Here is a 24,429-nt window from a genome sequence, read left to right as displayed (position 1 = left end):
TGATGGGGAAAGACTCAGGGGGCTGATCTTAGAGGCCAGAGGTAGATGTAGCTCTGATTTTGCCACTGGTTCACCTCAGATATACAACCTTGATCTCACTGGGGTCAAACTTAGGTGGTATGGGAGAGGCAGCTGGTGTTAGAGGAACCAGGATATGAGATGACCAAAGAAAGTTGCACTTTGGCCACCTCCCAGCCAAAAAACACAAAAGTACTATAGATATCTTACCAATTTCCTTTTCAGTTTTAATAATCAAATACCATTCATTATGTTTAAAAAAACAGCTTCATGGGCTGGGTGCAGTGGCTCACGCCTATAATCCCAGCACTTTGGGAGGCCAAGGCGGGTGGATCACCTGAGGTCTGGAGTTCGAGACCAGCCTGGTCAACATAGCAAAACCCCAACTCTATTAAAAATACAAAAATTAGCTAGGCGTGGTGGCAGGTGCCTGTAATCCCAGCTACTCAGGAAGCTGAGGCAGAAGAATCACTTGAACCCGGGAGGCGGAGGTTGCACTGAGCCAAGATCATGCCACTGCACTCCAGCCTGGGTGACGAGTGAAACTCGGTCTCAAAAAAAAAAAAAAAAGCTTAATGGATGCATAACCTGCATACTACAAAATTCACCCATTGTAAAAGTCCTATTCTATAAGTTTCAGTGAATTTACAGAATTGTGCAACCATCACTACAAATAAGTTTTAGAATATTTCCATCATCCCCAATAGATTCCGCCCGCCCATGAGCAGTTAATGGTTTCACCCATCTGTAGCCCAGGCAACTGTTTTCTGTCTCTATAGATCTGCCTTTTCTGGACATCACATATAAATGGAATAACACAATGTACAGTCTTTCACATCTGGTTTCTTTCACTTAGCATAATGTTTTTGAGGTTTGGTAGTTCATTCCTTTTAATTGTCAAATAGTAGAGTATTCCACTGTATGGATATACCACCTTTATTCTTTCACCAGTTCATAGACATTTGGGCTGTTTCCACTTTGAGGCTATTATGAATAATGCTTCTAGGAACATTCATGAGCAAGTTATTGTAGGTACATATGTTTTCAATTCTCTACGGTAACTACCTAAAAGTAGAACTGCTGGGTGTGTGGTAAGTTAACTTTTCTTTTGAGACAGAGTCTTGCTGTTTCGCCCAGGCTGGAGTGCTGTAGCATGATCTCAGCTCACTGCAACCTCCGCCTCTTGGGTTCAAGCGACTCTCCGGCCTCAGCCTCCCAAGTAGCTGGGATTACAGGCATGCACCACCACACCTGGCTAATTTTTGTATTTTAAAATTTTTGTATTTTAATAGAGTAATTTTTGTATTTTAGTAGAGGCAGGGTTTCGCCACGTTGCCCAGGCTGGTCTCGAACTCCTGAGCTCAGGTGATCCACCCGCCTCAGCCTCCCAAAGTGCTAGGATTACAGGCATCAAGCCACCGGGCCCGGCTAAGTCAAATTTTTAAGAATCTTCACATCAAGTTTTGACTGGCAAAACTTGTGAAATAGTTGCCAAATGTAGACTTCCAAGGTAATAACCTGCCCTTCCTTGGTGCATCACTGAACATGAGTATATCTCTTTCACTAAACTGGTGTGGATTTGTCATCAAATGCTGAATGAAACCATGCCTTCATCAGAAAACAGTCTTCCCAGAGGTGCGTATGCACAGAGAAGCTGCTACCTTGGCTCTGTTAAAATAAATAACCCTTTAGGTTGAGGGAGGCTCATTGTTCTGCCCGGCTGGCAAGTGTTCAGTCCTGTTGTTTAAGCATATGTTCATAAAAATTGGAAATAATCTACACGTTGATAAAGAATAATGATTCAATACTTTTTTTGGTCTATCCTTTGCTTGCTTTATGAATTGCTCAATTATATAGGAGATGTATATTCATTGTAAAATAAGTGTATTTATAATGTACTTTAAAATAGAAAGCATATGAGCTCCATTTATATCAACGTGTATATACCCAGAAAATGTTCATGTAAGTAGATTTCTGTGCAAAAGGATTATGAATGAATGTACATACATTCTATAAAGAATGAACAATGCATGTTCTCATGTATGTTATCTGTACATTCTCATACATCTCATTCTAATGTATGTTATCTGTACATTCTCATTTTCTGTATTTTCATCATTTCTAATAAGACAAATGAAAATAAATATTGTTTAACTTTAAAAAATACAGTATGCAGCCGGGCGCGGTGGCTCACGCTTGTAATCCCAGCACTTTGGGAGGCCGAGGCGGGTGGATCACGAGGTCAGGAGATTGAGACCATGGTGAAATCCCGTCTCTACTAAAAATACAAAAAAATTAGCCGGGCATGGTGGTGGGCGCCTGTAGTCCCAGCTACTTGGAGAGGCTGAGGCAGGAGAATGGCGTGAACCCGGGAGGCGGAGCTTGCAGTGAGCCAAGATTGCTCCAGCCTGGGCGACAGAGCGAGACTTTGTCTCAAAAAAAAAAAAAATACAGTATGCATGAGTATTTATTTATTGTCATAGATAACAATTTTTGTCTCAGAAGTCACAAACTGTTTTATTCTTTTTGTGCCTTCTGATAGTCAGCTCTTCATCTTCATAACTTGGGAAAAAGAAGAGCCCAGATAACCCAACAGTTTCCTAACAACCAAAAGCTGCAGTGTTTTACCATAGCATATAGCTATAACAGCTATTTTGGCTAAAAACAATTAAAATAAAGAAAATAGCATGCAATTCCTTTTCCTACCATATAACAGCAGAAATCTCACCCCTGGATGTCATGCACATCAGAAACCTCACTCTTGAACTGATAAGTTACCTAGGCTGTCCCTTAGATACATCTTTGCTGAATATCCATATTTTCCCTAAATGCTACAGACCAGAATGTTCCATGTGTCAGTGATGTCTCAGTATCCCACATGACGCCAGGTGATTGAAAATTGGGTTTCAATATAACCCCTCCCCATTTATATCCATCCCATTTTAACTTATTACAAAGTAATTACCAAAGAACAACAACAAAAAGTAATTGTTTGCCTGTCCATTTCATAAACATATCCAATATAGGAAAGTCACAGCCAAAAAAAGCATCACTTGTAGATTCTTCAATAATTAGAGCTAATAATTGGTGCTTACTATGTTTCAGGCATTTCTTTTAATTTTTTGTATATATTAACTCATGTATTCCTGAAAACAACCCTATAAGATAGGTGTTATAACCATAACCATTTCATAGATAAGAAAACTGACGTTCGGAGAGGTTAAGTAACTTTCCCAAGCTACTTCCAGCCTTGTCAGTCAGGATCTATGCCTGAGCACTTCATCCCTTCTCTAAGGAATACTGATGTTCCTGTAGGTCCTCTGGTGCTTCCCCAAGAAGGGTAACAGAAGCCCTGGAATAGCAACCATTTACTGGTCAGACACTGAGTTCTAAATGACCAGTTTGGTGCTACAACTGGATGCCATGTTGACAACTGATCTGCCCACCAGTCTCTCTACAAAAATGGTGCATGGCTTGATTCTACTTTTTACTATTGATCAATTGTATCAATTCATTGACTATGTATTATTTCTTTTTTGACACTCTGCCAGAATCATTCTAATCAAACTCACCCTAGTAGCACTCCTTCAGTGTTGAAGTGTCAAAAGTGATGTGATGACATCTTAAGAACCTTCCCCCACCAACCCCTGCAGCTCTCCATTCATCCTTAGCCTTGACACTTACAGTTGGCTCCAAAAAGTTTCATTACAAAGAAAAATTCAACAGGCTCTTTGGCAGATGTGTTTTAGTAGTGTCAATATATACGCCACCTTTTTATAGCTCTTCCTTATGAGAAAAAAGAAATGGGGTCCTAAATAACATAGAGTCACCCAGGGCATCAAATCTACTCTTTTATGAGCTCACTTCCTGGAAGCCAGACACACAATCTGCATTGCTCTTTTTTATACCTCATCACTCAGATTTAGAATTTTCCTTTCAGAAAAACAAAATAAGGGCATTCTACTGAGTTGCCATGGTGATTTTTTTGCTTTCCTTTCTGGAACATTTTTAACATGCAGAATAAAATATATCATAACTCTCTGACAAAATTGAACACTCATAGGATAAGTTTGATATCCCTCCAAAAATCACCATGCACAAAATTACATTTTTAATAAACCCATTGTCACAGACATTTAAGGAAACCCATGATGATGATATCTGTATCACTCAAAATATTAGAAAAAAATCTAAATTATCAACTTAATACATGTAAAATGCTCAGATAACAAATACTCTCAATCCAAAATGGCTTTAAAAAGAGGAGGCTCACTTGCTCACATTAATTTCTAAGTAAAGAAGTTAAAACTGAAACACAGTGGAATAGAAACAGATGTTCAATCCATAGATGCAGATAAGAATTCCTCACTTGCCTGCTTATCACTAACAGATGAAGGAAGTGCATTCATTAAGGAAACAAAAGCTGGCCCAAGTGGCACAGTGCCAGGTCACAATATCCACTGGTTCAGAGTACAACTGAATGTTCCCAACTTCAAGATGACAAAGAGAAGTTAAATACACTGAAAAATTAAATATGCAATTTTTAAATGCCATAACAGAGGTAGAACTACTCCAACTTCCTCAAGCAAAGAGGATGTGTTCCCCTTCCTATCAGTTCTACTTCACTTATATCCCAAAATGATGCTGTTCAGACTTTTTTCTTAAATTCCTAGATTTCCTCTTTTTTTCAAGTTCTATCATATTGTCAAGCATACAAAGTTGAGGGGAAACCCTACTTCTGATCAACACCAAGTAATACTTGGTAGTATTTGGAGTGGACTTTGAAGACAACGCTGTACTTACAGAATAATCAGAAAAAGAGCATCAAACTTAATATATCTACAACAGCACTTAGCATCTTCTCCATTGCATATCTAAAACACAAAACCAAGCTCAGCCCTTTCTTCTGGCTTTGCTTCAAATCTCAGCAAATGCCACTGCCATGTGCCTAATCAGTCAGGCTAAAAATGTTGCATCAACTTAATCCTTACTCTGCCAATACCCACACTTTCACTTATTCAAAGTGTATTGACTGCTGAGGATTCTGTGATGACCAAGAAAGTACGATTTAGGCCGGGCGTGGTGGCTCATGCCTGTAATCCCAGCACTTTGGGAGGCCAAGGTGGGCAGATCACCAGGTCAGGAGATCGAGACCATCCTGGCTAACACAGTGAAACCCCGTCTCTACTAAAAATAAAAAAACAAATTAGCCCAGCGTGGTGGCAGGCACCTGTAGTCCCAGCTACTAGGGAGGCTGAGGCAGGAGAATGGCGTCAACCCAGGAGGCGGAGCTTGCAGTGAGCCGAGATCGCGCCACCGCACTCCAGCCTGGGTGACAGAGCAAGACTCCGTCTCAAAAAAAAAAAAAAAAAGAAAGCAGGATGTAATGTGAAGGACCCCTCACTGTCTAACCCCTCTCACCTCCCACTCACTGCTCAGCCCCCAGCAGTCTGGCTTCTGCCCCACCATTCCACTGAACTGGCTCCAGCCTAGATCTCTAACAAGCTTTTTAGCCATATGCAGCGGTCACTATTCAGTTCATTATTTGCCTTCCTGGCAGCATTTGACAATTGTGTTCCTCCCTTCCTTCTTGAAAATTTCTCTTGCCTTAGCTTCTGATACTATTAGTTGTCTTCAACATTTAACAACTAGGAGTTCTCCCACTTAATTGTCCACGTTTCTCACTTCCCTATCTCAGTTTCTCTGCAGGTTCCTCTTTCTATTCATCCCTCAAATGTCATTCTTCACAGTTCTCTTTTTACTTTTCACCTCCTCCCTGGTCAATTTCATTCATTTTCATGGGCTCCGGTGTCAGATGGATGGTGCTACAGTTCCCCAGGCTAGATACACCTCCTGAACTCCAGACTCTTGTAGTTAATAACCTAATGGACAATGCTATTTGGAGGTTCCATGAGCATCTCAAACTCACCTAAAACCTAAAAACCTTACTCATTAAAACTGCTCCTCCTCTAACATTTCCTAGATCAGCGATGAGCACAACCTTCCTCTCTGTGGTTGTTCCAGAAACTGGGAGCCTTTCTTGAACTGTGCCCTTCCAGGCCCCTTCATTCAATCAACCTTAAGTGCTATGGGTTCTAACTCCTAAATGTCTCTTAATCTATACATGCTTTCTCCAGTCCCACTTGAACTACTCTGGGTTGAGCTTCCATAATCACCACCTGGATTATTCTTTGTCTCTCTGGTGTCCCTGCCTCCAGTCTTACTCCTCTACTCTAGTTCTTGCTCTCCACTGTAGCCCTACAGCTCTCAACCCTGGTCACACACCAGAATCACCTATGGAGCCTTAAATATACACATACACATACATATAGACATATATAGACAAATATATAGATATAGATATAGATATAGATATAGATATAGATATAGATATATATCTGAGCCACACACTCTGGTCATAGTAATTAAACAAGCTTGGAGTGGGGCCCAGGTCCCTCTACTATTAAAAGCGCCATACAATGGTTCTGTTGTGCAGCCAAGATTGAAAATCAGTCAGAGATTTTTCCCAACACAGCTCTGATCATAGTTTACAAGACCCTTTACAATGATGTTGAATTTTCTTCTTTTCCTCAGATGTGCAGTTTCCTCTTAATCCAGAGCCACAAAGCCCACAGATCCCTGGCTTTAACTCCTCCCACACCACGTCCTACCCCTTCATCACTTAGCTCCTCATGAGGTCTTCACTGGCACCCACACATTCCAGGCTGTCTGTCCTATATGTTCCTAAACCGTTCTTTACTTCCCCCATTACAGCATGTACAGTAATTGCCTGTTTATCTGTGTGTCTCCCCACTAGACCACATGCTTCAAGAAATCAGCAATTATGTATCTCTCTAACTCACCACTGTGTCCCAAGCACCTACCACCAGGCCAAATATAGAAAGGGTGCTTACTAAGTGAATTAGCAGCTAATAATATGGAAGAGACAGACTTACAACTGATTATTAGTTCAAATACAAGATGGACAATTCAATGACAAAAAGATTAGCACGGCTGGGCACAGTGGCTCACATCTGTAATCCCAACACTTTGGGAGGCTGAAGCAGGTGAATCACTTGAGCCCAGGAGCTCAAGACCAGCCTGGCCAATGTGGCAAGACCCCACCTCTTAAAAAATACCAAAAGATAGCCAGGTGTGCTGGCATGCACCTGTAGCCCCAACTACTTGGGTGGCTGAAGTGGGAGGATTGCTTGGCCCAGGAGGTCGAGGCTGCAGTGAGCCAAGATTGTGCCACTGCACTCCAGCCTGGGTGATGGTAGCGAGACTCTGTATCAAAAAAACAATGGTGACAGCCATACAAGCTCTGCCTTCACAAGACATGGAAGACTACCAAAAAGACTTCCCTGAGTGTTGAGCTGAGTATTGATGGTTGAGTAGAGCAACACTCGAGAAGAAGGAGCCTCTGAGACAGGGGAAACCAAATGTGCAAAGGTAGCAATGTACAGGTTACCAACTTGTATCCATTTTACACCAAACGTGCCTGGAAGCCCTCCCCTCCTTTCCACACCTATGATCATTCTCCTAATTCCCTAATTCAGGCCTTCTGTATGCATCAACTGAACTACTGCAGAGCCTTCCCTCCTGCTTCCAATTCCCCCTCCCTACTGCTGCCTACAGTACAGACTGATAGCCCTGTTTCCTTGGCTATAAATACATAACTAAAACCTCTGACAGCACCCCTCCCCCGCCCATGAATAACCATATCCCCAGTTCATACCAAGGCACCTAAAGTCTCCACGGATACAGCCTACCCTAGCTTTCTAGCCTCGTCTGTACTTCACACTAACCCAACTCTACCTACAAATATACTTGTCAAGTTCCCACCCAACTGGACTATTTCCAATTGTCCAGTTCCATCTCCCACTTCCATGTTTCCATGTTTTTGATCACTGCATTAGCTACCTATTCCGCAACAATGCTGTGAGACATATATCCACACACTTCAGTGGTAAACAACACTAGGCATTTACTGCTCATGTATTTGCAGTCAGAAACTAGGTAGCACTGCTGATCTTAGCTGGACACACTCATAAGTCTGGAGCATAAGTTCTCAACCAGAGGCTGTTTTGCCCCTTGGGGGCATTTGGCAATGTCTGGAGACATTTTCGGTTGTCACACCTTTGGCAGTGGGGGTACTACTGGGATCCGGTGAATACAGGCCAGGGATGATGCTAACCATCCTAAAATGAACAGCTCCCCAAAACACAATGATCCAACCCCTAACGTCAAAGTGCTTCTGCTGAGAAACTTCACTGTAGGTGCTGGCTGGCTATTAGCTGATCTAGGATAGCCTTGTCTGGGGCAAGTGGGGCAACTTGGCTTTGTCCAGGTCTCTCATCCTCCAGCAGGCTCTCTGGGGCATCTTGTCACAGCGATGACAGAGGAGCAAGAACAAGCAGAATTACCCAAGGTGTCTTACAGCATAAGCTTGGAACGGGCACCTCATCACTTCTGCTGTATTCTACTGGCCAAAGCAAGTCAGAGGGCCTGCTGGAATCCAAGGAGTCAGGAAACAGACTCCACCTCCTCAGGAAGAAGAACAGCAGTCACTTGGCAAGGGGTATGTATACAGGACAGGATGGAAAACTGGTATAGCCAACCACACCAATTCAGCTCCCTCTGTGAGGGAAACATGAATTTGGAATTATAAAAGTGGTTCCCTTCTGTCTGCTCCTCTTGTTTACATTCCTCTTTGGGTGTTTAAAATATTGCACTTGGTATTACCGATACTTGGAGCTGACAGACAGCCGGTATTCACCATGGTGGGCACTACTGTCACTGGGTCTGCTCTGATTGGTTGGTGCTGTGCTGTACAGTCATTTAAATTTCGTTACCTTGGCCTCCACTTTTGTGCACCTGTTTGTCTCCTCTACGGGACAGAGAATCACTCACTTGGTGCTAGAATCTATATTAAGATATTAGTTTAAGAATAAGGTTAAGTTCTTCCTTGGGCATTCAGTGCCTAACATTCAGTGGCTTGGACATTAAATGCACCTACCTGGCAGACAGTAAGTGTTCAAGATCTGTTTACTGAATAAATGAATAAATGCGGACATTCATACAAAGGAGAATAACTGATTGTGATATGACTTTACACTCAAGGATGCCTATGATTCAGTGCAGAAAATAAGAAGATTCTCCTAAAGAAGCTGTGGTCAAATTTGCTCAGGTATCTAGAATATTCTACTACTCTTTATAGTATGCCATAAAATACTGATTATTTTATTCCATCATGTGAACTAGGAATGATGTTGTTGGCAGACACAATATAACTGCATTCCCTGGATGCACATCTCTTCACACACCCCCACATAAATAATCAATCATTCGAACAAGTTTTAAATCTTAGATCTGCCAATATCGCCCAGTGCAACTTACTCACTTATTTTGTCATCTGCCGTGTTCTCCACCCTGGCTGCACATTGCAATCACTTGGGGGAAAATGTCTATAAAATAATGCTCAGGCCCTGATCCAGATCATTTTAAATCAAAAGTTCCCAAATAATTCTAATGTGTAGCCAGAGTTGAGAACTGCTGAGCCAGAGCTCTCCACTAGCAGGGAGGCAGTAAGTATTATTACATGCTTATTTAAAAAAAAAAAAAGAAAGAAAAGAAAATATCAAAACAAATCTCAGGCTGGGCTCAGTGGCTCATGCCTGTAATCCCAGCACTTTGGGAGGCCAAGGCAGGATTGCTTGGAGCCAGGAGGAGATCAAGGCCAGCCTAGGCAACAAAGTGAGATACCATCTCTACAAGAAAGAAGAAAGAAAAGAAAAGAAGATATCAAATCTCTGTAAGATTTTGTTTGAATAAAACGTTCCAGAACTAATCAAAAGTTTCAGTAACATGAGTTTCAATATAAAGAGTGCATATTACCAGTGATTACCCGTATCAGGTGGGATTTCAGAGTGGAAGCATTTTTATTCCTATATTGTTTGGTGGTGGTGGTAGTGGTCGTGGTGGTGGTGGTGGTGGTGGTGGTGGTGGTGTTTAAAATACTAGACCTGGCTGGGCATGGTGGCTCACACCTGTAATCTTAGCACTTTGGGAGGCCAAAATGGGTGGATCACCTGAGGTTGAGGTCAGTGAGTTTGAGACCAGCCTGGCCAACATGGCAAAACCCCATCTCTACTAAAAATACAAAATTATCCAGGTGTGGTAGTGCACACCTGTAATCCCAGCTACTCAGGAGGCTGGGGCAGAAGAATTGCCTGAACCCAGGAGACGGAGGTTGCAATGAGCCGAGATCGCGTCACCGCACTCCAGCCTGGGCAACAGAGCAAGAATCTGTCTCAAAAAAATAAAAATAAATAAATAAATAAAATACTAGACCTATTTTGGAAAACATATCTAGATAGACTATCTTACCCTCACCATTTATCTAAATAGACTGGATTAGACAAATGACTTAGTATCAGAATATCTAATATTGAATCCCTTATATACAAAACATGATAAATGACCAGTTACAGTTAAAATTACATATCGACCACGTAGCCACTTATGATGGCTTTAAAATATGTCCACAAATTCTTTGATACTCCTCCTTTCAAAAGGTGGAGTCTAATTCCTCTCCTCTTGGGTGTGGGCTGTACTTAGTGACTAACTTCTTAGGAAGTTATGGTGGCCGATACAGTGGCAGATAAGTTGGCAGATATGGTGACATGTGAAGTCTGAAGCCAGGTCCTACCATGCCTTCCTTTTTGCTCTCCTGAATCATTCACTTTAGGGGAAGTCAGCTGCCATGTTATAAGGACACACAAGCAGCCCTACAGGGAGGCCTAGATGACAGAAACTAATACCTCCTGCCAACAGCCAACAAAGTACTGAGGCCTCCTGCATACAGGCACATGAGGGAGCCATCTTAGAAGCAGATCTTCCAGCCACAGTCAAGCCTTCAGATGACACCTGCCCAGCAAACATCTTGCTTGCAACCTCAAGAAAAACCCAAGCCAGAACCATCTAACTAATCATTCCCAAATTTCTGATTCATAGAAACTATAAAATAATAAATATTTTTTGGTTTAAGCTACTGTGTTTTGGGCTAATCTATTATGCACCAATAACTAAATCACCATCAAAATACTTTTAACAGTTTTCTCGACAAGTATATAAAGTGTCCCTTCTACTATTTACACCTACTCTCAACTCCCTCTCTGAATGTCTCAGAACTTGTTTTATCCATCATTCCTTCTCATTGTTATATAATAAATGGCTCCCTCTCTATCCCTTTGTCAAGGCCTTCTAATATGTCCAAGTCTCTCTCATCCTTAAATACAGAACAAAACAAATCCTACTACAATCTTTTGCTCCTCCTTTCCCTGGATTTCTCTGTTTCTCTCACCTCACACGTTCATTCAGTCACTAAATCTCATCATTTTTACGCCTTTAACATCTCTCACATTCATTCCCACTGATGTTGCCATCATCACCTCTTACCTCTATTATTGCAACAACCCTATGGCCTCCCTGCTTCCATGCTGGCCATCATAATCATCCCCTACACTACCACCAATGTCATCTTGCCAAAATATAATCACATCCCTTTCTTACTTTTAAGTCATACCCCATTGCTTACAGATAAAATCTAAACTCCATTTAAAAATACTAACAGCAGCCAAAACTTATTGAGCACTTGACTTTATATCAAGCACTGAGTGTATTAATTTATTTAATTCTAATCACAATTCATAAGGTAGGTGCTAAAAATACCCTCACCATTTCACAGATTAAGAGGTAAAGCACAGAGAGGCCAAATAACTTCCCCCACAGTCATGGCATTAGTAAATGGCAGAGCCAAGTTTGCGATTCAGGCTGACTCTGAGCCCAGCCCATTTAGTTCCAGCACCAAACCCTCAGGCATGGCATGCAAGGCCTTTGCTGATGTGACCCAGTGTGTCTTCTTCCAGCAGCACTCTCCACGTGCTATGTGCCAGCTCTGCTGCTTCCCAAGTGCACTCTGCTACCACACACCTCCATGCCTCTGTTCATGCTGCCTTCAAGGTCTAGCCATTGCTGTCACCTCTCCTCACCCTTACTGCCCCATCCAACTAACAATGCTTGCTAATTTTTCAAGACTCAACCCACGTGCTATGACTTAAGTGTGTACCCCAGAATTCATGTGTTGAAAACTTGGTCCCCAGTGCAGCAGTGTTGAAAAATAGAACCTGTGGGAGGTGATCTGGTCATGAGCATTCTGCCCTCATGATTGGATTAATTCATTCATGAATTAATGGATTAATGGGTTACCAAGGGAGTGGGTTAGTTATCACAAGAGTGCAAGAGTGGGTCTCTTACCAAAACCAGTTTGGCCGTCTCTAGTGAGCCCTTCTTGCCATGTGATGCCCCGCACCACCTTGGGATTCTACAGAGTCTCCACTAGCAAGAATGCCCCTCACTATATGCAGCCCCTTGACCTTGGACTTCCCAGTCTCCAGAATTGTAAGAAATAAATTTATTTTCTTTGTACATTACCCAGCCTGCGGTATTTAGTTATAGCAACAGAAAACAAACCAAGACACCAAGGAACCCAATGCCCATCTCTCAAACATTCCAATACCCAGGGAGAATGTTCACATCTTCCTTTGCAGCACCAAAGAACCCTGAACAGATTTTGTGGTAGATGAGAGTATTACTGGAAAAATATCCACTCCCCTCCCCTCCCACTGTGAGCAGAATGCCTTTCCCTGCCCCACTGACTTTGGACTTGGCCACATCATTTGCTTTTGCAGTGGAATGTGAGTAGATGTGATGCAAGTGGAGACTTTAAAACCATTTGTTGCATGGTTTTGGCTGGGTTCTGGTGCACCTGTCATTCATTTGCCATAAAGAGAGCATCTCCCAGGTAGCCTGTGGTCCAAGAAGAAAGGAGACACAGGAAACAGACTTGAATGTAACCCACAACCTTGAGCCAAGTGCAGCCAGCCCACAGCTTGAAGCAGAGCTGCTCAAGCTGACCCTTCGACCCATGAGCAAGAAAAATAAAATATACCATTGCCATCCGCCACTGGATTTGGGGGTGGTTTGTTATGCCGCATTATTGTATATACATCTGGAAGTCTTAATTTCATGTGCTTGTTTACATATCTTGGGAGCTCAAATCATGCTTAAAACATTAAGAGCTCTTAGCAGATTTTTTGTTAAGATATAACTCAGATACCATCAAATCCACCCTTTTATAATTAAAAAAAAATTTAGTTTTTCACTAAGTACTACACATGGGCAACCATCACCACTATCCAATTCCAGAACATTTCCATCACCCCGAAAGGAAACCCATAGCTATTAGCAGTCTCTTAATAGATTTTATAAATAAATAACTTAATGAATGAAAACATAAGAAATTTCTCAGAAGAACTCTAGCTCCAAATTAGTGTCATGATGTAAACATTGCAGAAAATTCTTTTTCCCAGAAATGTGTCTTATTAGGGTATTCCTACTACTAGGGTATATTAAGGACATTTTATCTTTAAAAGAAGTTATATCCACATTTCCCATATATTTTAAGTATAAATATTTAATATTATTTTCAATTGCTATTGCAAGGCAAAGGCCATTTGGAGATTTAATTACTGGTTTACAGATCACAGACAGATGATTACATTAAAAGCCACAAAGCATTCAGGAGGGAAAAAATTTCATATAGTTTATCAAAGCCATCCATAACTGAGGAAAACATTACATAAAATCTGCTTTTGCATTAAAAAAAAACCCTTGGTCAAACGCCAAAAATAAAACCTCAAAATTTCTAATAGTAAGGACCAAAGCTTCAAAAATTAGCAAATCTACACTTAAAAAACACAAATGTCAAAATGCCAAACAGTGGCAGAGATTGAACAACTATTCTGGGTGGATAACTTGACACCATACCTAAACACTCTTACTCATTTTTCTTAGATAACATAGAAAACTATATAGAAACTACAATGGCAAGTACATTTCGTTCTATTAACAAAAAAGACAGAAATGTCTTCATTCAGAAATTAACTCCATAAAAGAGATAGCTTTGGGGAAAACTTTATTGAAGACTTGAATGTTGAATAGGATAAATAAGAAACTAATGTCAAGCGCAAAATGTTCTAATCTCAAAAAACATATTTTCTACATACTCACTTCATTTTGCTGTTCTGTATGAAACTATTTTGCCAAACCCAAGAAACCTAGAAAACTGTCATTGGAATCATCACTATCTCCTCAAAAAAGAAAAAAGGAAAAATCTGCCCAAGAATTAGCAAAGTAACCTGTGAGCTTTCAAGTATCCTGACTCCACCTAAGCTGTCCAACCAGTTTTTATTTTTACTCCTCTTTCCCGTACTCGCCCTGGGTAGGACCCAGCTGCGCTGTGCCAATCTGGGTCACTCAGCACAGAGGATCAGTGGGCGACAGCCGCTGTATCCACTTTTAGAAAGGCCCCACATGCCTGGGGACTGCTCAGGCACAGAGCTGCACACCCCCTGGACCCGGAGTGTCCAGTGAACAGCAACTGCATGGTTTTGCTATTTCTAGGCTTCAGGCTCCAAAAAATATGTATCTTTACCTGAGAAATATGAAATTAAATGGGAAAAAACAAATCAGATACTGGTATTGGATATTTTAATTTCTAACATTTTTTTAAAGCTACAATAATTCAGTGTAAAGGTTCATATATATTGGGAAGAAAGGAGAGTTGAAGTACCCAGGATGAACATTTTTATTTTTTTAATCAACAGTTCAAAAATCAATCCAGTTCGTTCAATCACATTTTTACACCTAATAGAACCCATTAGGTATGGGTTGGGCACTTGACATTCAGTGATACCTCTAAAAATAGCACTGTTCTAGTCTTATAAAAATAGGAGTAAAACAATCTATTAATGCCTCTTTTTAACCACTCCCAGCTTATAATCTTATACTCACCTCCAAGAAGTAGTCACTGTTCTGAATAGTTCATTTTAATTATTTCCTTCCTTCCCTTATCATCTGTTTGTGTTCTTGTATATTACCATATTTTTAATAAAATGTTAGTAACAATTAGTGGTAGCCTCTTCGGCATCCACTTTACCCATTCTTCTACTAAAAGTATTCAGATTTTCCTCTAGGGAATTCACTACTTCTCTGTTGGGTAGCAACCAGCATCTTTGATAGGGATGGACCAGGGTGAAGTCTGATTGGCTTAGGCTAATCAACTCATCTATTCCCCTGGTGATCATGAATGAGGAATGTGTCCTCTTTCTCTGCCCAGAGGGTGTAAAGAGAACTTGAGGACTGGAGTCGCTCTTTCCCAGCCAGCCCTTAGTAGAAAAGCCTGGACCTTCTGAAGTGGAGTAGGGCAGGTGTGGAGGCCCTGTGTAAAGCCAGAGCATAAAGCCACACAATGCACAGCATGGTGGAAAGACAAAGAGAATCCAGATCCTTACTGATATCATTGAGCTGCTGAGTCAGCCTTTGTCTGAAGTAGGGATCTACCTCCAGACCGTCAATGAGCAATTAACTGTCTATTTTTTAGAGCCAGTTTTGGTTGGATTTCTGTTGCCTGCAATCATAAAAATGCTAACTAAAACAAAAAAAATTGAATGAAAAAATTATTAAACACACACACAGAGTTTAAAATAAAATAAGAAATACATTTTTAAATATATCATACTACTTACAACTCTTGATAGAAGTTAAAAATGAGTGGCCTATCATGTCAGAGCAATACCAGGGTTCATCAGGCTGCTTGGGAACCAGAGTCCCCATGCATTAGAATGTGGGGTTTGGGAGATGCCTGGAGCCCTCTTTGTATACAATCACTCTCCTTCCCAGGTGGCAAAACTGTCAAGGTGAGAGGACTTATTTTTGGAGTTTCTTTTAAAATACAGAAAACATGTCTAAAGCCAACACTGGCCTCCAGCATCCTTAGGCATCCCCTACCTCTACCCTCCTGCCCCCAGCTCTTTACTGCTGTTCCCCCTCATCAATATCCTCACAGACACCCTTGGTCAACAGCCTGCATTTGTACCCTGTATTAGTCCGTTCTCACACTGCTATATAGAACTACCTGAGTCTGGGTAATTTATAATGAAAAAAAGTTTAATTGGCTTAGAGTCCTGCAGGCTCTACAGGAAGCATGGCTAGGGAGACTCAGGAAACTCACAATCATGGCGGAAGGGGAAGTAGGCATGTCCTGCATGGTAGAAGTGGGAGGAAGAGAGAGCGGGGGGAGGTGCTACACACTTTTAAACAACCAGATCTCGTGAGAGCTCCCTCACTATCTCAAGAAAAGCAAGGGGGAAATTTGCCCCCATGATCCAGTCACCTCCCACCAGGCCCCTCCTCCAACATTGGGGATTACAATTCAACATGAGATTTGGGCAGGGACATAAATCCAAACCATATCACACCCCATAGCATGGTGGTTAGGAGCATAGGTAGAGCAGCCAGACTGCATGAGTTTGAAGATCAGTTCTACCACCCAATGACCGTAAAACCCTTAGCCATTCACTCATTTCTAGGTTTAATGGGAGTAATAAGAGTTTGTAGCTAGCTCATAGGATGGTTGAAAAGTCAGGTGCTTAGGACAGAATTTGCCAGGCCATAAGCTCTCATAAATGTTAGCTATGTTTCTATTCTTTTGTCAGGAACTATAGTAATTTGAGAGAGTTTGGAGAAAATCCAACTGCTGTCCTCCCAGACAAGGCCAGCCATGGCCCAGGCCGGGCCAAGAAGCATGGAGGATTCCTATCTTCAGCGCCAGGACCATGCAGCTTTCCTGCAGCCCACTCTAGCTTCATCCTGCACCTCCCTCGTATTGACTCCCAAAGCTCCTGCCTTACTGGTCTTCTTCAGCTCTTCCATTAGAGTCTCCATACAGTCTCAAGTGTTTGCCTAGAACATGATTTCTTGCTCATTTTTGCATGGCCAACCCCTGCTCATCCTTGGGGTCTCAGCTTACGCAGCACTTTGTCAGAGAGGCTGTCCCGTTGCCCCTTAGACCAAAGGAGATCCCGGCCCTCTTTGTGTTCCAGACCAACTTGCTCTTCCCTTTCCAAGCATGCATCACACGCGTGATTCTGTGCTCAGCGTCCATCCTTCCAGGTGGAATGGAAATCTCACATTTGTCTCTCATACTACTGAGTCCCTAGGACATGCTGAATAACTGTATGATCAATGAATGAATGATGTCCCAAACTGAGACAAATTGCCAATACTCATATACTGGTGTAGAAAGGGCTCCAGAGAACAGGAATAATCGCAGCCAAGAAGTCACTGACCCTCAGACAAATTGCCAACCCTCAAGTCTCAGTTTCCTCATTTCCAACTCACTTAAGCTTCTCACTCACAATAAGTAACTCCTGTAGATTCCCTGGGTGAAAAGAGTGCTGCTTTATGTAGTACCCAGGCACAAAATCTCAACGAAAAATGGATCAGAAAAACACACACACAGACAATATTCAACTACCTCCTCCAAAGGCAACAGAAGCTTCTCCTGGAAATGTTGTCCAAGGTCTTCTGATAGCAAATGGGAAATGTGAAATTCCTAAAGAAAACATTTTCCATATGACCCAAGATCCCAGGCTCCAGCACTGGGAATCTTCAAGGTATTGTTTTATGCATCTGTGTGGGTAAGCGTGTGAGAGATACTGTCTGCCCAAACTATTAATATCTAAGTATTTCTACCATAAAACAGTATCCATATTCCTGGAAATGTATGAATAATGTCCCACACTAAGACAGCCAAAAACCTTGTATCCTACAAAATCAAACACTAAAAATAATAGGGCTTATGGAAAGTACAGAGTTCATGTAAAAGGCCCAAACCCTATTCAACTTTGTAACCAGAGCAGTAACAAAAACAAGAACACTAAAAATTACCAGCACAGATAAAAAGATGTTTTCTATTTCCTATTACAGAACAAACGGAGGACTTCACAAAAAGGCGGGGGGCAAGAGCGCATGGTGGAAGGGTGTGAGGACAGACCAAGGCTGCTGCATTGTGGAGATAAGAGGAAAATGCAGAAAGATCTGGGAAAAGCAGACCTTTCAATCAACACAAAGCCAAATGGAGCCCACAGCAAGAAGAGGGGTGTTCACCTCCCTGGCTGGTTGTGTTCACCTCTACTATCCTATTTTGTTTTCAACTACTGCTATTTGGTGGTACAAAATATGCAAGTGCTAATAAAAATCTCACATGAACCATCGCAACTTGCACCTTACCAAGCATGCGTCTCCTATTTCCCAATCACATATGTAATAATCCTCATTACAGAAACCCACATTATAAAATAGCCAACTATATTTGTTCAGAACGCCAGAGCCTGTGCCACATGAGAGGTCTAAGAGTGGAGCTGCTGTTGGGAGGTGCCAGATGAGGCCAAAAGAAGGACTATCGTGTGGGCACGATGTGGGGACTCAGGAGCTACGTGGGATCAGGCCTGCCAGTCTTAACATGAGTGAAATTTATTGAAACAGGCACAGTAGAGAACCTCAAACTGGGACAGGGGGCAGCAGATACCTGTGTTACACAAAGAATAACAGAATACCATATGCAAAGAACCTAACAGTGCCTGGCAGGATGACACCCTAAATCCACATTTTCCTTCCCCTTGTTTATAATCATTCCAGTCTGGATCTCAGCATCAAGGACTATTTGAATCCACTGGGGGAGTCAGGTCCCAATCAAGGAGAAAAAGACTGGGGAAGTAGATGTGAAGTGAAAGGGAATAAAAATGGTTCCACCCACTGATGATGGTTCATTGGACTCCTGTAATGATTTTTCATCATAGTCCTAACCACCCTCCTGACATTTATCTTTTAAAACACATTGAAAGGGCTCCAGTTTCAGAGAATGTGCTTGGGAGCCATATGGATGAAATTGTTTTCTCGCAACTAGCGGTGCTATGTATATAGAAGATGCTCAATAAGCAGCATATTGAACCATTAAGGGAATGAAAAGGGAGAGGGAGAGAGGCAGGTCACCTGCTTGGTTAGGTAGTTACTTGGGATCATGATCTTTTTAGAAGTTTCACTTTCACTTCTAAAGGGTCTCAAATACTAACTCTGCAAAGGTACTTTTTCCAATGAGTAAATATATACTGAGCAGCTGTTAAAGATAAGGCAGCGGGACACAGCAGTCACCAGTCCAAGCTCTGGAACCAGTTTGCCTGGGTTCAAATCCCAGCTCTGCCACTGATTATCTGTGTGGCTTCAAGCATATCACTTGCCATTTCCGTGCTCCCATCTTCCCATCTGTAAAATGGCCATAAATGGTGCTTGCTTGAGAAGTACCTTGCATATCAGGCACTGTGCTGGGTGTTTGTTCTATACGCAATATACCACCTCATGCAAGCACCTAGACTACCACTCAAGCAAGCACCTAGACTACCACTCAAGCAAGCACCTAGACTACCACTTGTACGTGGTAAGTGTTCCAGAAGTGTGTTTGCTGTTATTTTTATTTGGCACTGAACTAGCCATTTTTATCACCATTATCACACTCTGTCAACTCTAACAGCATAATGAGTCAGGCTTCTACTTGTCATTGACCCCTCCTATTTATGACATCTTGCATGGTCCCTTAGGGAACAGGTGGCAACCTCATCTGTTGGCTGATGACAACATTCAGCTCCACAGGTGACTTTTTTTTTTATTTTCCATAGGAAAAAGAAGAGGGGATGCTATTTCTCAGTGCTCCCACTGGGTCATGACAATTAACAGTCACAGCCGTGGTCATTTATTGATACCATGGATACCAGCTACTAGTCAGTCATTTTGGGTTTTTTTCCTTTAAAAATACCTGTCTAATAAGAACTCATACAGGTGACCACTATAATAAAAATTCTTCCATTTCTTTTTAGATTCACTATCATTGGAAGTGCTCTATCTTTCCCTCGTCCTAAGAAGTGGGAATTAGCTAGACTTCTATAACAGGTGAAAGAGAGGTTTGCTTTGACTTAGGGAAAGAAAGAGAAGGTGAGAGTCCCAGGGCCGAATGCTAGGGGCATGTTTATTTAAAGAAAAGAGATGTCTGCTCTCCAGCCTTGCAGCCAAGAACTCCAAGTTCAAGGAGCCCTGACCCAGTCTAACTTGAGGGGAGGGTTAGCACCCTAAAGAATATCTTCACCCAAGGGCCAACAGAGAAATCACCCTCCGAGTGTCCAATCACTGACTGTCTCCAGGCAACTATTGGGTAAACTGCTTTTTTTAATCACTCCAAAACATACACACACGCACATACACACACACACACACACACACACACACACTTTGCTTCCTGTCAGGGCAGCAACAGAGTCTATTTTCTCTGCCACAGCCGAGTCCAAGTGCCAATCAGGCAACTGTAGCTGGGCACAGATTCACTGAGAAAGCGCTCAGGCAGTGGGGAAATGTGGCCATGAGGCCCTAGCAAGGAACAGCCTGGCTGAAACAAGGAGGGAACAGGGTGATGACTAAGACGCAGTCCTTGGCCACAGGGCTCTGGGGTTCGCCAAAGGAGGCAAATCCCCCCACCACACACACACACACACACACACAAAATTCGTGATAGTAAAATACAGCAACTTTTCTAAAAAAAAAAAAAAAAGGCAAAAACTGAGGCTCAGGTGTGTACAGAGAAGGGAAGGATTAATGAGCTTAGAGGAATCAGGGACTGTGCTGCAGAGGCAGTCATGTTTAAGCTCTGTCTTGAAAGGATTTGTCCCTGGAGAAGTGGAGAAGGGGCATTCCAGGTTGTGGCTACCCCAGTAGCCGTTCTCCCCTTTTTCCTGAGGAATAGAACTCAAGAATTTTATCTGAGCATTACTCCTGCCTGGGGTAAAAGATCCCTCTCTAGAGTCTCTCCTATACCCAGAAAGGGCCATGTTCCTGAAGTTCTGGGCAATAAAATGGTAGCCGGTATGTCACAAAGAGTTTCTCAGAAGGCACCTTACATGGGAAGGATGCACTCTTCACTTTCCTTGCCTCCATTCAGCTTCCTGCAAAGGTGATGTGATCACGACTCTCCAGCAGCCATGTTGGACTGAGAAGATGGGGGAGGGGGTCTAAGAATGGTGGTTCAAGTGTTGAAAGGAATCTCAGTCAGAGACCTCCAGGGTTTACAATTTATGAGGCTCCCAAAGGGCACCTGGCTTTAGTAGTTTATAAAGCCCCCTCTTTTGGAAGAAGTTGCGGAAAGTTCCCAAATGAGAAGACATCTGTGGGTCACCACCCAAAGTCTCACACAAAATGGCTCTCTTCCCTCACTGAAAAGCAAGCAGGTTTCCCGCAGCCCCTTCCTACTAAGAGTGGAGTACAGCCTCTATTTTGTCCAAGAATTTTAATCCAGAGTCTAGGCTCAAACACAAATCCCAAAGTCCTCTCTGCATTTTTCTTAGAAGACTTCTTATCTGTGCCTCAGATGTAAAATGGACAGTGGATCATCATGCAAACTCTGAGTGGCCTGAAAGGAATATTCAAGAACTTCTGAGGCAGGTACCTTCACCCCCTGCCCCACCACCAACACACATCTACCTTCAACAGACCTAGAGAAATTTAAGAGTGTTTCTACCTTACCTTGTTTCAAAACACAATCATAATAAAAGTATGTGTTGCATCCCAACGCAAGCCCTTTTCTCAATAAATCATCATCAATCAAATTCTCCTGCTTAGAATTCTTCAGTGGTCTTAACTTAAATCTTACTTTCACTAAGAATCCCTGTCTTTTTAAAGAGTACTTTTCTCTTAATACCCCCTGCCCCATTCTTTGTCTTCATAGTATGTATTCCAAATTGTAGTTATATATGTATTGTTTAATCTCTCTGTCCCCCCGCCACATTGTATATTTCATGAGGGCAGGAAGCATGCTTATTTTGTTCATTACCTAACACTATGCCTGGCACTATGCTGCACATTGTTGGAGCTCAGTAAACACTTTTCAGGAAATAATTTTTGAAAGCACACTTTCACATGTGAAAATATTAATGCTTATTTTTGCCACTGTTTATACTGAAGCAAACTTACAAATGAGTGATAGCTAAGCCTCCCAAATAATTATTTTCATATTTTAACAATTTGACTGAGCTTATTGTAGCTTTCATTCAATTTCAATTGGAATAAGATATTCAATTAAAATAAAATAATTGTTCAAAATATTTTTTAAACACTTCTGAGGGGAGAAAAAGATAGCTATGTACTCATTGCAATAAATATAACTTCAGTTCCTCACTTGGTGCAGACCCATTTGGTGAACATACTTGGTAAAAAAATAAGGCTGAGGAATTTTTTTTAACAGTGTTCGGTCATGGAAATGAAAAAGCCACAAGTCCTTCTGTTCTTGAACTTGATTTTTTTTTTTTTTTTTTAAGATGGAGTCTCACACTGCCGTCCAGGCTGGAGTGCAGTGGCATGATTTTGGCTCACTGCAAGCTCCGCCTCCCAGGTTCATGCCATTCTCCTGCCTCAGCGTTCCGAGTAGCTGGGACTACAGGTGCCCGCCACCACGCCCGGATGATTTTTTTTTTCTTTTCTTTTCTTTTTTTTTTTTTTTTTTTTTTGTATTTTTAATAGAGAATGGGGTTTCACTGTGTTAGCCAGAATGGTCTGGATCTCCTAACCTCGTGATCCACCAGCCTTGGCCTCCCATAGTGCTGGGATTACAGGCGTGAGCCACCGTGCCTAGCCGACCTTGATTTTAAAAGCAAGTGCAGGTGTATTCCTCCATGGCCTCCTAATGGGCTATCTAGGGGTGAATAGGTGGGGCAGTCCCTAACTTACACTGACCAGGAGGCCAAGTTGCAGCCTCCAACAGCCACACTAGAGTAACTCTCACACAGGCAAAATGCAGGACAGTGGAAACATGGCGCTTTCCCAACCTAACCAATATTTTATTCTTAAGGTCTCAGCATAGAGCACAGTTTTCCTGACAGTGGGAAAAGGTGTCAACCAAGTTATTTCTTAGGTGCATTTTATATGACTACATCATCTGTCCTTTTCCTGATGCCAAAGGTAATTCTCTGAGATACGCTAGCCATCCTGATATGGTTTGGCTCTGTGTCCCCACCCAAATCTCATCTCAAGTTGTAATCTCCACATGTCAGGAGAGGGAGCCTGCGGGGAGGTGACTGGAACACGGAGGCAGTTTCCCTCATGCTGTTCTCATGATGGTGAGTGAGTTCTCATGAGAGCTAATGGTTTTAAAAGCATTTGGCAGTTCCCTCTTCGCTTGCTCTCTCTCTCCTGCCACCATATAAGACCTGTCTTGCTTCCCCTTTGCCTTCCATCGTAATTATAAGTTTCTTGAGGCCTCCCCAGCCACGTGGAACTTTGTCAGTTAAACCTCCTTTCTTTATAAATTACCCAGTCTCAGGTCATATCTTTATAGCAGTATGTAAATGAACTAATACACATCCCATCAGGGTTAGATGCATGAAGGCGTCTCTTTGGAAGTGTTGTTTTCAATATTGCAAACATGGAATTTTATCACAGCAGAACTGAATTCCATGGCATCATTCCTCCTTGAAATACAACATCTCATGTCCAGACAGAAGTCTTTCCAATATTCTATCTTTTTTTAAGAACTATTTTTCCCCTATATTATCTTTAGCCCTCTAGTTTAGGCTATTTTTATATTTCTCAATCACTTAAAACCAAAGTTCTATTATCCCTTCCTTTCCTGATTTAATAGCACTGAAGTCATCCTTTTTTCTATCCTACCCTTCCTCCAAAAAAGATCATATCTGACACCTTTCTTCTGCCTCAAATGTAAACACACACACATCCTAAGGAACATATGAGGTGTTCTATTATAAAATTGTATTGTACCTTTTTAAAAATCTCAGAACAGTGAACTAGGCTTAAAAGGAAAATCTAATTCCAGTGAGAACAGTTTGGTCAAAAATCAACCAGTGTTAGCTGATTCTGTCCTGAACCATGAAAATCAAGGTCAAAATACAAAATACAAAATGTATTTTGCACCACTTCGGGGGACCAACTGTACATAGACTTTAGCAGGCACATAATAAGCACTCAATAAATAGTACCTTTTATCATCAGCAACATCAGCATCATTACCATAATTTTTATCATCATGTTATCCCCCAACTATGATGCTTTGAAGCTTCAGAATGGTCTAAAGCAAAAAGAGAAGCTGCCAGGCCAATTTCTAGTACTCCTAGAGCTGCCTAGTCCCACCTAGTACTGACTGCCACCCACAGAATCAAGGCCAACTGTCTACATCATGGCTCTATTGTCATCCATCGGCGGACAGCAGGAGGCCAAGAGACCCAGTGGCTGGGAACACATGCCCAGCCTTCCCTTTCTTGGTAGCTAGTGCTCAGTCTGCCCTTTGGAGCTCGCCTGATGCAACTGGTTTCCAGGGAGATGCTGGGGCAAGAAGTGCCAGCTCCACCTCCCATTCCGCATCCTCTTTCCCCAAATCTGTGGGACCTCACTGTTTTC

The 24,429-nt window shown here is 42.0% G+C and overlaps 1 protein-coding gene and 1 long non-coding RNA gene across 13 annotated transcripts in view; both read right to left on the bottom strand.

The window, feature by feature from the left end:
- LOC129465025 (uncharacterized) overlaps positions 1-10,005 on the bottom strand; it is a 65,638-nt gene extending 55,633 nt beyond the window's left edge. The window contains exon 1 of the long non-coding RNA XR_008651830.2: positions 3,703-10,005. This is a non-coding gene — a long non-coding RNA (uncharacterized lncRNA). The remainder of the gene's footprint in view (positions 1-3,702) is intronic.
- The window catches only part of LIMCH1 (LIM and calponin homology domains 1), a 339,225-nt gene that overhangs the window by 309,750 nt on the left and 5,046 nt on the right, over positions 1-24,429 (bottom strand). The window lies entirely within an intron of this gene.

Source organism: Symphalangus syndactylus, chromosome 16 (assembly GCF_028878055.3).
Source record: "Symphalangus syndactylus isolate Jambi chromosome 16, NHGRI_mSymSyn1-v2.1_pri, whole genome shotgun sequence".
Lineage (NCBI taxonomy): Eukaryota > Metazoa > Chordata > Mammalia > Primates > Hylobatidae > Symphalangus > Symphalangus syndactylus.
Note: the sequence above shows the minus strand (reverse complement) of the source record. Positions and strands in the feature narration are given on the sequence as shown.